At 31.3% G+C, this 4,847-nt stretch overlaps 1 long non-coding RNA gene across 1 annotated transcript; it reads right to left on the minus strand.

The window, feature by feature from the left end:
• Positions 1-770: 770 nt before the first annotated feature.
• LOC126689627 (uncharacterized) lies at positions 771-4,518 on the minus strand. Its single transcript, XR_007644558.1, has 4 exons — positions 4,417-4,518; positions 4,265-4,300; positions 2,471-2,554; positions 771-1,170 (listed from the first exon to the last, which is right to left on the minus strand). It is a non-coding gene; the product is annotated as an uncharacterized LOC126689627 (long non-coding RNA).
• Positions 4,519-4,847: the final 329 nt, after the last annotated feature.

A 4,847-nucleotide genomic window follows, 5' to 3' on the forward strand; every position in this document is an offset into this window, starting at 1 on the left:
TCATCTAAATTTTTGTAAAATTTTCAACTTTGATTTTTTTGTCCCATCTCTCTCTTATTGTACCTCTACTTTTTCTACAGGGGAAAAAAAAAAAAAAGTATAATACACATGATAGTTATGCAAAGGCCCGTATATGTATACAACTTTTGTTGGAGATATTATACAAAGTAATAATGGAAGAACAAGATTAACATAAAAGACAAACAGAAAATAGATAACTTGGAGACATTATATCATTTTTCTTAGACAATATTTGTCCCCCATACTTTTGTTGCTAAAGGGTTATTGTAAATTTGTCTCCAGGATACAACCAAGATATTAGGTTCTATAGATAGCAATTTTGGAGAATGACCACAGGATTTCTTGCTAAAGGGTTTTTTCCAAGTGAACATAAGTCTCCATTTATACCCATATGATTATGTCTCATGAAAAGACACATATGAAGAGTTAGTTATTTTTTTAAGTGAACATAAGTCTCCATTTATACCCATAGGGTTATGTCTCATGAAAAGGCACGTATGAAGAGTTAGTTATTTTTTCATAAAACAGTTAACAAAAATTGAAACATCTTCAACCTTTCTAAACAGTTATTAGAAAATTCTGCAGAAAATTCCAGAAAATTCAAAATTTTGAATTTTCACTGTTCTAGAATTTTCACTTTATGAAACCATATTCTCCAAACTCAAACATCATTATTACAACCTATCCTTGTATATACCTATATATACAACAACTTTCATTGCTGATGCATCAACATACTAAATTGACTTCCAGATTACAGGATAAACATCAATTCGTTAAGCCTTATATAAGAGAAGTGTGATCAGATTCATTAGAAACAATAAAAGTGCACCAAGGGAAAGGCAACATGTCGATAGTAAGTAACAACAAACCTAGCATCAAAGTTAAAACATCAAAGTTCAAGAACAATACCTAGCATGGCATTGAGAGTATAATCTATGCAAATTACAAAATTGAATTTCCGTTGGTTCATGTTATCAAGAGAATTCCCATATTAACGAAGCACTCGTGTGCAGATGTTACTTACAAAAATCTACAAGAGATTGGGTTTTGTCTTGAGATAGCCATCATAGGCAAATAGTTGACAATCAGCATGACTATTTGTTTACTTTAACTTCAGCCAATGCGTTCCAAATACCTCCCAAAGCCCTGGGCCAGAAGCAAATTGAAAAATCATTAAGTATTTTTCTACACGAGAAAATAAAATTCACAAATTCCACCTTCTAGTCCAAAAGTTTGACTTCATCATCAAGATGTGAAACCCAAAAAGAACTAGATATGAGTCACAACTGTGTTTCCTTTGTTGAGCAACAAACACCAGCAATGAAAACAAAAAATAAAATCAAATTTTCGACTATAGCACATGTTCAAACATACGATAAAATTTCATGAACAACCATTACAGTTGTCAAAATGAAAATTGTATCGTAAATCATTTTTTCATTGTTAGGTATCATGCATGGTAAGATACACAGACACAGTATAAAATTTATGGAAAAATTATAATATAGATATATAAATAATATATTTATTATAAAATTGTAACACATGCAACTAATGACTACTTTAATTATCCCTTATGCTATAATATTTTGACAAAACTAACCAAATAAATCAAGTGAAAATATATTTATAACAAGTACATTTAAATTTATCAAATGTAAAAGTGTTAAGACATAGTATATAAGTCAAAATAAATTTTTAATTATACTTTAATTATCACTTGTGGTCTCGTGGATTGAAGGTTGCGACTAAGTTAAAACAAAAAAGTTTTTTGAGTTAAAGTTGGAAAGAAATGAGAGCTTCACCTGAAATCCGAGAGAGAGAGAGAGAGAGAGAGAGAGAGAGAGAGAGAGAGAGAGAGAGAGAGAGAGAGAGAGAGAGAGAGAGAGAGAGAGAGAGAGAGAGAGAGAGAGAGAGAGAGAGAGAGAGAGAGAGAGAGAGAGAGAGAGAGAGTGTGGAGGAAAAGGGTCTGGGGGGCAGTTGGCAAATATGACGGTCTAAAATTTTAGGGAAAAAACTCATGTCAAGGATTTGTATTGGGCTAAAGTTGTAATAGCTCAATAATTTTATTTAAAAACAAGTAGAAGAGCATTTGAGCTTTAAGTCAAAGCTCAAATTTTAATAATAAACCTAAATTAAACCATATGTTTATGTATAGTCTGATAAATATGATTCATACTTATGTATCGTAGATATGTTTATCAACTTTTTGTGCACAATACGTATCGTATTATGTATCATTCAATATTGTCAACTCTGACCACCACACCTAATTAAATAGGTTTTGATTTTACCATTTTTTTTAAGGAATAAAAATACTACAGTCCACCATTATGTTTGGTTTAAATGAATCAGGTTTGGAGATTCTTGTGAGTAAATCCTAGTGTTATTATGGTGTCTTGCAATATACACGTGGTGAAACGGATTTGAAAGTTGAAAGACTTACTTAAGGTCCTTAGCCAACTCCCCTAAAGTCATAAATCCTGCTCTCTCTCCTTTCTTGTTAATGATGTCATGGATTCTAGCCACCCTGTTCCAAAATTATTTTCATTCGGATTAGAATAATAGCAACAACTATATTTGTCCAAATTGATTATAAATAAATACCAGGTTGCCAGAATATCAATATCCCAAAAGGCATGAATAGATGCACATTCCATAGTCACATATCATTCCAGTGACATCAGTGAACTCAACAAAGTGTGCAATATTGTTAGAATAACATACTTGGGCATGATTGTATTGATTACCAATTAAAATACTAACATGAACCTAAATATAGAACTTGAAGAGCTTAAACATGAATATAGGCATGAACAAATAAAACCACATTAGAAAAAAGACATACAAATTATTCACCCTAAATTTGCATGTATTGCTATTTTAGTCCTGGTATATATTTGATCTATTATTATCTTATTAGTAAGTTACATACACAGCTATCATTTAAAAAAAAAAAAAAAAAATTACATACATACACAGTGATAGGTCTTAAAGCAATGCCCTTCCTCTTTAAGTTGCATTTACAAGAGGAGCATGTATCATTTTTACTAGAGCTCATTAGCATATTACTAAATTCTAATCATAACAGAATCAATCTGCTTGCAGAGGTTATATTCATCCAAATAGGCAAAACTGAATGCAATCGACATCATATAAAAGAATATTTCATAACAAGGATATCTCATAAAGTATCCATATCTCAAATTAAGTAGATGTGATTAAGGGTGGAAGACCTCTCTAGAGAGCATAATTAGTGAGAAGTTGTCTCTCTTCTCACTAATAAATCTTCAAATAGACTAATCTTCAATAGTTCAGTAATTTCAAGCTTCAGTGCTGCTACAAGGAGGCTAACAAGACAGAGGACTCTCTTGCCAGGATGGGTTGTTGCCAAGTGAATCCCCTTTTGTATTACTCCCTTCCCCTTGATTGTGTTCTTCCAGTTTTCTCTTAGGAAACTTATGGTGTTTGTTTCCCAAAGTTAATCCTGGGCTCTGTTTCTTAGTCTCTTTTTAATGCTAGTTCCTCTTAACCAAAAAATAAAACGAAAACATCCTAAGCTTGAGACTAGATTGTTGACCTCCCTCAAACATATTGTGATTTTTATTTACATTTATATTTTAAAAGGGTTTTTGCTCATTAAGTGCTTGAATTGACTGTTGTAATGGGCAAATGCTGACTTATTTCATTGCAGCCACATTTCATGCTTTAAAAAACTGAAATTTTTTTTTGACAGACATACTTGATTTTTAGAGGAATATCCTTCTCTCAGAGACTTACAAAGCTTCAAATCCTCTTCTCGGAAAAAAAATAAATAAATAAAAATTCAAGCGGCTGATAACCCATCAAAAAGAGCCTTAAGGGAGTCCTTAAAAGCTGAAATTTGGAGCTTTACTATATACTTTACTGTTTATGCTTAGTAAATTTAGAACTTTAAAGTACTATTCACTATAATTTACCCCACTGAAAAAGCTATAGATCTTTTTCTTTGAAGTTCTATATTGCAAAACCCCTGCTACAAAAGATCTATAGATAAACCTCTACTTCCTATAGTAATGCCAGCGGGCACATTAGCATTTTATCTATAATCATGCAACATGCTATTTCAATGCTGTGCAACTAAAGGAATTTCAAACCAAAGTTTTTGAAAGAAAAAATCAAACTGACTAAAAAAATGAAGAGGAATGAGAAATCAAGACAGAGACAGATGCAACTGGTTTAAGTGAAGAGCAAGACATACTTTTCTTTTGCAGGGGCATTCTTTAATGGAAATAACCTGAATAACCAAGATGCAACAATATTAAGTAGCATTATATATCATATCGATAATTATCAAACATGCAATTACACTGTTAAATTCAAACAAATGTTAATAGGATGATTATTAATCACCTTCTTTTTGCTTCTTGAAGTTCGCCTTTAACTTTATCCTCAAAAAAAGAAGTTAGCCTTTAACCTATGTTTGGATTGTGAGAGATGGAGATGGAGGGAAGAGATACGGTGGCCAATATGTACTAACTTTTACTAGTCCAGATAAAATATAGAAAAGGGCAATTATTATTATTATTATTATTATTATTATTATTAATGACATAGGAGAACTTCACCCTATTATAGGCACTATTATTATTATTTTGATAAACGGGCAAAGCAATTTATCAAAATACCAAATAGTACAGCTGAAAAAATGAGATAAAGCTGTAAAAAAAGACAAAAAAATTGTTAGAAAAATTTCAAAAAAGTTGTTAATGAGCACCACAACCCTATTATTTTTATTTTGATAATTTGATGATTACAATGGGAAATGAAATTGTGATAAATAG

Source organism: Quercus robur, chromosome 6, assembly GCF_932294415.1.
Source record: "Quercus robur chromosome 6, dhQueRobu3.1, whole genome shotgun sequence".
NCBI classification, from domain to species: domain Eukaryota; kingdom Viridiplantae; phylum Streptophyta; class Magnoliopsida; order Fagales; family Fagaceae; genus Quercus; species Quercus robur.